The sequence below is a fragment of the Galeopterus variegatus genome, unplaced genomic scaffold, assembly GCF_000696425.1.
Source record: "Galeopterus variegatus unplaced genomic scaffold, G_variegatus-3.0.2 Scaffold4102, whole genome shotgun sequence".
Lineage (NCBI taxonomy): Eukaryota > Metazoa > Chordata > Mammalia > Dermoptera > Cynocephalidae > Galeopterus > Galeopterus variegatus.
Window position 1 is genome coordinate 174747 of NW_007730213.1, and position 10639 is coordinate 185385.

Below are 10639 nucleotides of genomic sequence, written 5' to 3' on the forward strand. Positions count from 1 at the left end.
GTTGTTTTGTTTTGTTTTTGTTTTGAAGGAGATGCAAGGTCAAGTGCCCCAAAAGGGCCTGCTGGGGCTGCTGTAGGAGCACAGAGGAGGGCACAGCATTGGTCAGGGAAGAGGAAAATTTCCTGGAGGTGATGTGGCATCATAGGCTGAGATCAAGAGAACTAGGATTAGCCACTTCTCTTGGAAATGGAGGTATAGAAGTAATGTCTTCTTAAATTTCTTTTTTTGTGATTATACCCCATGTTCCCCACGGAATTATCCCCGACCTCTCTCCCTGTATCTTAAATATTACAATATATTGCCAACATGGACAGCATAAAAAGCATTCTCAAGAAGTATACCTCACTCCTTTCTCAAGCCTATGTAATCCTTGAAATATTGCCTTGCAAGTGGGTGGGGGGCTTAGTTTCTAGTGCAGCCTCCCACCCAGGATAGGGCTTTGCTTTACAACAGCCCTGAACGAGGGCTTCCAAGTTAAGCCTGAATAATGTAAAAGGAAGTTGTGGGGGCAGAAGGAAGTTGGGTGCATTTGTTAAATTCTGAATTAAATAGGACCAAAGACCTCATTTGGAGCTTCAACTACTAAATCCTGCATTGAAAAGTCTGGTGTTCGCTGAGCCCCGCAGTTTCATGGATAAAACATAAACAATACCATTCTCTTCTCAATAAACACCACAGCCTAACTTTTCAAAGACAAATTGGCCCTGGGAAAAGGAGAGATTCCATTCTGGCATATTTATGAAGAACAGGGACCTTGAACTGCTATCAGGTCCCTAACTACAGAGAATCTTAAAAATGATATTGTCTCACTTTGGTAATAACACCTAGGAAAAATACCTACTTTCTCTTTGCATTCAGTGTCTTAAAAAACAAAACAAAACGCTAAAGGTCAGATTAGCAACCTAAAAATGAAACTAGAATATAGGTGAGGAAAGAAGGAGTAGTGTAATATTTTACCCCGAGGCTGAGATGAGGGAACAAATCTAGTTATCCAAGCACCCAAGTCTGAAATGTTGGTTCTTAGTGTTACAAACAGAATTAATTCCTTGGCAAATAAACTCTTGGAAAGAATCCTGGACTAAGCTTTCTTTGAGATGTTTAGTTTTCATTTATTCTTTGGTTATATTCAAATTTCTTGTTTGCGAGGAACAGAAGCCCATCGAGCTAGGTCAGATACAGGATGGGTGGAGAAATTGAATTAATTTAGAAATAATAACTGAGAACCCATTAAGTGTAAGGCTCTGAGCTAAGAGTCCCCAGTAAGCAGTGACTGAGATGCACCACCTAGGAGAAAAAAAAAAAAAAAAAACAGAAAAAAATAAATAAAAAACAAGGGCTAAACTAACAACTACACAATTTGTTATCTTACCACAAATGTGATGTGCACTTTGAGGAAAAGGAGTGAGGGACTGTGAGATCTCATAGGTCCCCAACGTAATGTGGCTGGGAGGAGAGACCAGGGAAGGCTTCCCTGGAGAAGTGACATTTGAAAAAACTCAGCAGCATGCCTTTAGCTGGGATGAAGGAGAAATTATCTGGTACCTTTGTTTTTCTTCCTAATTCTTTTATCAAGCAATACATTACAAAATATGCATGAAAATTGAGAAACTAAAACTGAGAAACAATATAGAAAAATAACCCCCCAAATTTACTTAATACTAGCAGACTCATTCGACTACTATGGTCAATTATTTTCCCCGAACAGATGTTCCCAGACCTTCCATTCACCCAGAGGTTTATTTCTTGCTTACTCCTGACACACCTGTTGTTTATAAGGTGTGCATCTACAGCGCTCTAACCAGAAGTCATCCTGGAAAGGAATTTTCATTGCTAAATGTACGACCTTAATCATGGGTATGATCTGACCAATGTGTGGTGGGAGTGCTGATTTTTTAAACATGACATTACTGAACTTTAATTCTCCATCTTCATGAACAATTCTTTATTGATAAATGCTGCAGAACTAATAACAATGTGGATTTGTGTTTTAGAAGTTACACGGCAGATTTCATGTGCTCTTGAAAGTTGTTTTGTGTTTCCACAGTTGCTTCCCATCTGAGAAGTTGGGGAGGAGGCATTTGCATTGACCTCTGCCCACCTACAGCTTCAAACATGCCTGTGACTAAGAGAAAATGCCAGCATACATCCAGCAGGTACTGCTGCTGGACAGCATCCCATTTTTACCTTTCTTACCACCATTTCTCCTTCACACCCAGGCTAACTACCAGATGGAGGAAGATGTCTGTTCTCTTCCCACACTCATTTCTCTCCTTTGGGCTTATGGCTGTACCAGTGTAGATAGAGTCGTCTGGCCTGAAAAAGCAAACTGACTGAGGATTTGTGCAAAGGACAGCAGTTTCCATTGTGGAAATCTTCTTCAATTGTAGTTGCATGAAAGAGCCCTTCCCCTTTAAATTTCACTGTGAACTCTACCTTTGTCTAAACCCAAATATCAGAGTGAAACTCATTCAAAACCACAGTGTAGACCCCAAATAAGTAAAAATCTTCTTGAAAGATTTTGACAGAGTGCAAATAGAAAGGACCAGCCTAACTCAGATTTATAATGAGTGAAATCTAAAACCATGGGTTCTAGGTATTGGCTACCACTAGAGGTGGGAGGTAAAATAGCAGTAATAATAATAATTAATAATAATAATAATAATTACTATTACCACTACCACTTTTATTAAGCTTTCACTATACACTAAGTGATGTTGTGCTGGGCCGGCCCGGTGGCGCACTGCTACAGTGCGCTGCTTGGGAAGCGCGGTGGCGCTCCCACCGAGGGTTCGGATCCCACATACAGACCGGCCGCTCACTGGCTGAGCGAGGTGCGGGAACAACACCGAGGGTTGCGATCCCGTTGCCGGTCACGAAAAAAGACAAAATAGGAAAAAAAAAAAAAGAGATGTTGTGCTGAGCACTTTGTATCTCACTGGCTCATCCCAGAAGAACACTGGGATAGGTGTGACACGACTCCATTTTACAGATGAGAAAATTCTACCAAATATACACTTCTCTCTGTGTGTGTGTGTGTGTGTGTGTGTGTGTGTGTAGATCTATGCAATTTTATCACATGTGGAGATTTGTGTAATCACCACCACAATCAAGATACTAGAATATGCCATCACCACAAAATTCTCTTGTGTTACCTTTTAGAGCCACACCCAGCCTCTCTCCCTGGCAAACATTAATCTGCTCTCCATTGTTATAGTTTTGCCATTCTGAGAATGTTATAGAAATGGGCTGATACCTCATGAACTTTTTGAGATTGGCGTTTCTTTTTTTTCCCTCAGCATAATTTCCCTGAGATTCGTCCAAGTTGTTGTGGATGTCAGTAGTTCACCCCTTTTGGGGAAAATTGCAATTTATATAAATTCAAAATTTTTTTGTCACAAGAATATGTGCATTATTTCTTTGTAAGTATAAATATTGTAAAACCTCTGAGTACAGGTTGACTAGCTGTGTATCAGTCAGATGAAGTAAAGGTAAGCTGATAGAACAGAAATAAAACCCCAAAATTAAATGACTTAGCACAACAGGTTCATTTTTCATCCACATAAATTCTGATTTGAGTTAGCAGAGTGTCATAGGCTGAATTGTGTCCCACCTCAAAATTCATATGTCGTAGCCCCAACCTCCAGTACTTGAGAATGTAACTGCATTTGGAAAAAGGGCCTTTAAATAGCTACTTAATGTAAAATGAGGTCATGCAGGTGGGACTTTATTCAACATTACTGGTGTTCTCATGAGAAGAGAATAGGACTCAGATACACATGACCAAGGGACAACCATGTGAGAACTTGGTGAGATGGTGGTCATCTGCAAGCCAAGGAGAGAGGCCACAAAAGAAAGCACACCTCCCAACATCTTGATCTTGGACTTCCAGCCATCAGAACTGTGAGAAACTATTTTTCTTGTTGTTTAAGCCACCCAATCTCTGGCATCTTGTTATGGTACAGCAAACTAACAATGTAGTGAGTCTCAACTCTCAGGTGACCCAGGAATCCAGGCTGCTTCCGTCATGTAGCTCCACCATGTCAACACAGGGCAACCGTGTGTACTGCAGAACAGAAGAGAAAGACTGGGAAGGGGACACCAGCTCCTGCCTAACTACAAATGGGCCACCCAGGAAGGACAGGTAGACATGATGGGCATGGGCACTTGTGGTTTCTCCCTTAATCTACTACCCTATAGGTGCTCAATTAAAAAATAAAAAACTATTAGAATTTGTTAGGACAATATAAGTCTCTTGATTTGTTCGAAGATTTCTGAGAAACCCAACATTGCCTTGATATCTTCCAACTTTTTCTATGCCTACTATGTGACTGGCAGTTTCAGATGCAGAATCCCATTTAGTTTTGAAAGAATTCTGTAAACCTTAGCAGGGAGGGTTCAACATTTTGCACTCAATATTAATTTTCTGCACTGTCCTTTCAGTAACCTATGAAATGTCTTTAGGCTGAGAATTTTCACCTTCCTTTTGTTGTATGGTACATATCCCACCCTGTGAGCCTCTGCTACGCCACTACCCTCCATGGCTGAATATTGTTGAACCCTTCCAAAGGTGACTTTGGCACACGGCAAGCCAAAATTATCCTTCGGGGCAGGTACACAGCTAAGAGGCACTGGAAGGATCCTTAAGTAATTGTTTTGTTTGTTTGTCTTTCATCACAGCTAGCATGTCCACCAGGGAACCACTGTTCACCTCTTTAGGAGAACTTCAGGACAATTCAGCTTCTTGTTGATGTTTTCTTACACAGTGATTGCGAGGGCCTTTACTCATCTACAAAGCTTTTGAGGGAAGCTTTGGTTTTTGACCGCCTACGTAAGCTCATTCATCTGTGCATGTGTTCAGTGGCCTTTTTCAAATAACATATCTTTATTAAAATTCGACTGCAAACGTCAGGATGAATTCAAAATCTCTGTCTGTCTTACATCCCCCAAAACAGTAGATTATGAGGCAAATCAGACTCTACTCACCAGCCTGTTTAGAAAACACTTTGAGAGTGTGTTGATAATGCCTAGGGAATGGGATCAAAAGTGCTGAAGATGCCCACGGAAGGTGTCTGAAGGTGACTGTCCAAAGCGAACATTTCTGTCAAAGGAACTGTTGCTGTCACAGAAGAACCAGGCTGAGGAATGGGACTGTCAGGGGACTTCTACAGGGAGTAGAAATGCTCTCTGTTCAGGGACAGGGGGAGGCAGGTAATTCTGGGCTGTTCCACTGGGATCAGGGCACAACGTTCAGAGCAGCAGGCTGCAGTGACGAGCTGGGCAGCAGGCCAGGTTCCAGAATTGGACAAGAAAGCACAAAGGGGCAGAACAGGACGAGGGTGCTATAACAGGGCTGGCACCTGGACAGAGTCACCGCTCAAGGAACCCTAGGACACAGGACAGGATGGCTTTAGGTAAAGAAAACCCACAGACAATCCCCAAACTGTATTTTATCATCATTTTCACCTTCTTTAGGCCTCATCGAATAGCTTGGCCATAAGGTTCATATTTATGTTACCAGAGGGACGTGAAGAACTGAGAGTAGAAATGAAGAAACAGGCAGAAGGCTTGCTTCAGACTGCGAGAGGAGAGAGGACAGTGTGGGTCTAGATAAATTAAGACCAAGGCTCGGGTCCCAGCATTGTCACTTCCTAGCCATTTGACCATGGGGGAATTGCCAAGTGCTATGAGTCTAGGGTTCTTTGTCTATAAATCGGGTTTGAGGAGCCCCCTCCTGCAGGACGGCTGGAATGTATGGAAGTATGTAGAGCACCTAGCACAGGGCCCGGTGTATACTGGACCTTTAGCGAATGGCAGCCGTGTGCAACACAATTTTAACCCCAGACCGTACCACGCTCTCCTCTGGACAATTAGCTCGTTTTTGTTCTCCAGAAGATCCCAGATAATATGTAGCACAATAGGTCCCAGAATACCAACTCTACCAAAACTTCTGCGTCATAAATAAAACGCACTAAGTTTTCTGTCTTAGAGGACACATTATATAATTTGTGTATGAAGGAGTCTTCTTCAGCTCCATTTAACTCAGCGATCCAAGAATTTGAGGAAAGGACTAACTCCTTTTCTGCTTCCTACTAGCTCCTCCATCAAAACACTATTTTCACTCCTTTATCTGCCACTATAAATCTAGCCCTTGCTTAGAGTTGGACAAATTACAATCAACATCACCTAAATATACCGTCCGTTCACGGGGGTGAGCTCTGGCTCTCCCAGGCCAGGGAAAGGAGTCCCAGCCTAGTAGCTTCTGTGCACCACTTCAAGGCAGTGTCACCTATTTCTCAGGATATCCTTGCAGATGATGTGTAGAGAACACTTAGTTCATGCACTGTGTACAACTGCACTGGGACAAGAGTTCAGGACACGTCCCATACCTGCCCCAGCCAGAGATTTTGCTCTGCTTTCTCCACAATCTTTTCTCTCACATCTAAGACATACCACGTGACACTCTGGCCCCTGTCACCACCCAGCTGAACTTAAAATTAACTGCCACATGAAAAACTAAAGCTTCCCAAAGCCCCGCAAGGCCTTGTCTCAGTGCGTTTACAATCAATGGGCTCTCGCCTGGACTCCCACTTCCACTTTACTTCTTTACTTGATCTTTAGATCATGGAGGACATCTTACCATCTTCCTGATATGACTGTGTTCCCAGACTCCGCCCATTTAACGGTAGGGTGTGTCTTGCTTTTCCTAGTATCCCCACTACTAACATAGTGCCTTCCAAGGGCAAAGGCCCAAATAATGTTCCGCAAATAAAAGAGACAGTGAGGCTTTTATTTATTAAGAATTAATTTCTCCTACTTTATTGAATTAGACTCGCAAAAACATATATAAATATTTACTCTTATAGGACAGACTAAAAGGAATAAGGGAATACAAACATTAACTATCTTTTACATTGTTCCGCTATTTTACTGAGTTATTTTACATTTTCAAAGAAAATTCCTATTCAAATACCATGTTATCCTGCTCCAGAAATCAAAATAAGATAGGTTTACCAGTTTCTTTTATTGTTTTTTTGCACAAAATACCAAACTCTTACTCTTAAACCAGTTAAACAGCAGCAAACTTGTGAGTCGTATGTATAAACTAAGATTCTGAAACTAATTAAATCAGCTCTTAAAAGGAAAAGCATTTGAAAAATANACATTTTCTATGCCTACTAGGTGAATGGAAGTTTCAGATACAGAATCCAATCTAGTTATCAAAGAATTCCAGGGCCGGCCCGTGGCTCACTTGGGAGAGTGCAGTGCTGATAATACCAAGGCCACGTGTTTGGAACCCATAGAGGGATGGCCGGTTGGCTCACCGGCTAAGCGTGGTGCTGACAACACCAAGTCAAGGGTTAAGATCCCCTTACTGGTCATCTTTAAAAAAAAAAAAAGATAGTTATCGAAGAATTCTGTAAAACTTAGCAGGGAGGGTCCAACATTTTTCACTCAATATTACTTTTCCACACTGTCCTTTCAATAACCTATGAAATGTCTTTAGGCTGAGAATTTTCACCTTCCTTTTGTTGTATGGTAAATATCCCACCCTGTGAGCCTCTGCTACGCCACTACCCTCCACATGGCTGAATATTGTTGAACCCTTCCAAGGTGACTTTGGCACATGGCAAGCCAAAATTTTCCTTCAGGGCAGGTACACAGCTAAGAGGCACTGGAAGGATCGTTAAGCAATTTTTTCGTCTGTCTTTCATCAGAGCTAGCATGTCCACCAAGGAACCATTGTTCATCTCTTAGGAGAACTTCAGGAGAATTCAGCTTCTTCTTGATATTTTCTTACACAGTGATTGCGAGGGCCTTTACTCATCTACAAAGTTTATGAGGGAAACTTTGGTTTTTGACCACCTACGTAAGCTCATTCATCTGTGCATGTGTTCAGTGGCCTTTTTCAAATAACATATCTTTATTAAAATTCGACTGCAAACGTCAGGATGAATTCAAAATCTCTGTCTCCGTCTTACATCCCACGAAACAGTAGATTATGAGGCAAATCAGACTCTACTCACCAGCCTGTTTAGAAAACACTTTGAGAGTGTGTTGATAATGCCTAGGGAATGGGATCAAAAGTACTGAAGATGCCCAGGGAAGGTGTCTGAAGGTGACTGTCCAAAGCGAACATTTCTGTCAAAGGGATTGTTGCTGTCACAGAAGATCCAGGCTGAGGAATGGGACTGTCAGGGGACTTGTACGGGGAGTAGAAATGCTCTCTGTTCAGGGACAGGGGGAGGCAGGTAATTCTGGGCTGTTCCACTGGGATCAGGGCACAAAGTTCAGAGCAGCAGGCTGCAGTGACGAGCTGGTCAGCAGGCCAGGTTCCGGAATTGGACAAGAAAGCACAAAGGGGCAGAGCAGGACGAGGGTGCTATAACAGGGGAAAGTGCTGGAGCGAGACAAAACTGCTGGCAGCTGGACAGAGTCACTGCTCAAGGAACCCTTGAGCAGGACTCAGGACAGGATGGCTTTAGGTAAAGAAAACCCACAGACAATCCCTAAAGTGTATGTTATCATCATTCTCACTTTCTATAGGCCTCATTTAGTAGCTTGGCCATAAGGTTCATCTTCATATCACACAGGGGACATGAAGAAGTGAGAGTAGAAATGAATTAACAGGCAGAAGTCTTGCCTCAGGCTGGGAGAGGAGAGAGGACACTGTGGGCCTAAATAAATTCAAGCCAGGGCTCGGGTCCCAGCATTGTCACTTCCTAGCCATTTGACCATGGGGGAATTGCCAAGTGCTATGAGTCTTAGGTTCTTTGTCTATAAATCGGGTTTGAGAAGCCCCCTCCTGCAGGACGGCTGGAATGTATGGAAGTATGTAGAGCACCTGGCACAGGGCCTGGCATATACTGGACCTTTAGCGAATGGCAGTCGTGTGCAACACAATTTTAACCCCAGACCCTACCACGCTCTCCTCTGGACAATTAGCTCTTCTTTTTGTTCTCCAGAACATCTCAGAGAATATGTAGCACAATAGGTCCCAGAATACCAGCTCAACCAAAAATTCTGCGTGATAAATAAAATGCACCAAGTTTTTATTATTAAAGGACACATTATACAATTTGTGTATGGAGGAGTCATCTTCAGCTCCATGTAAGTCAGCGATCCAAGAATTTGAGGGAAGGACCAACTCCTTTTCTCCTTCCCTCTTGCTCCTCCATCAAAACACTATCTTCACTCAATTATCCTGCACTAGAAATCTAGCCCTTGGTTAGATTTGTCCAAATTACAGTCAACATCACCTAATTATACTGTCCTTTCAGCAGGGTGGGCTCTGGCTCTCCCAGGCCAGGGAAAGGAATCCCAGACTAGTGGCTTCTGTGCATCACTTCAACCACTTCAAGGCAATGTCACCTATTTCTCAGGAAACCCATGCACATGATGTGTAGAGAATACTTAGGTCATGCACTGTGTCCAACTGCACTGGGACAAGAGTTCAGGACACGTTCCATACCTGCCCCAGCCGGAGATTTCGCCCTGCCTTATCCACAGTCTTTTCTCTCACATCTAAAACATACCACCTGAGAGTCTGGCCCCTGTCACCACCCAGCTGAACTTAAAATTAACTGCCACAGAAAAAACTAAAGCTTCCCAAAGTCCCACAAGGCCTTGTCTCAGGGCATTTACACTCAACGGGCTGTCGCCTGGAGTCACACTCCCATACTCCTTATTTACTTAATCTTTAGGTTATTGAGGACATCTTTCCATCTTCCTGATATGACTGTGTTCCCAGACTGGGCCAATTTAAGGGTAGGGTGTGTCTTGCTTTTCCTAGTATCCCCACTACTAACATACTGCCTTCCTAGGGCGAAGGCCCAAATAATGTTCCGCAAATAAAAGAGACAGTGAGGCTTTTATTTATTAAGATTTAATTTCTCCCACATTCTTGAATAAGACTAGCAAATCCATGTGTAAATATTTACTCTTATAGGACAGACTAAAAGGAATAAGGGAATACAAACATTAACTATCTTTTACATTGTTCCACTATTTTACTGAGTTATTTTACATTTCCAAAGAAAAATCCTATTCTAATGCCATGTTATCCTGCTCCAGATATCAAAATAAGATAGGTTTAACCAATTTCTTTTATTTTGTTTTACAAAATACCAGACTGTTATTCTTAAACTAGTTAAACAGCAGCAAACTTGTGAGTCTTATGCATAAACTAAGATTCTGAAACTAATTAAATCAGCTCTTAAAAGGAAAAGCATTTGAAAAATACCCAGAAGAAAGAAAGAGTTAAATCAATGTCTCCCATATAAAACAGGAACACAAAGGACACTGTTTTCTCCAGCCCCACCCTGGCCCTCAGCTACTGTGAACCTCGACTACCCTTTTCCCACACACAGTAAGGAATCTGCCTGAGACATCTATCAGGGCAGGAGAAGCTGCTGGACGTGACACTGGAGCTTCCACTGGCCATGGCAGACGCATCATTTGCAGCATCAATGATGGCATGGGCTCTCTCTTCCACATCTGTCAAAGCATCTCTGTACCGGGTTGGAACGGAACTAGGGACAACACTATTCACCTTGGCCAAGAACTCTAGCACTTTCCTCTTGGTGATTTCAGTGTGGGCCTTTGGACCCCACAGGAATTCGTAGCGTGCAGGATCACTGTT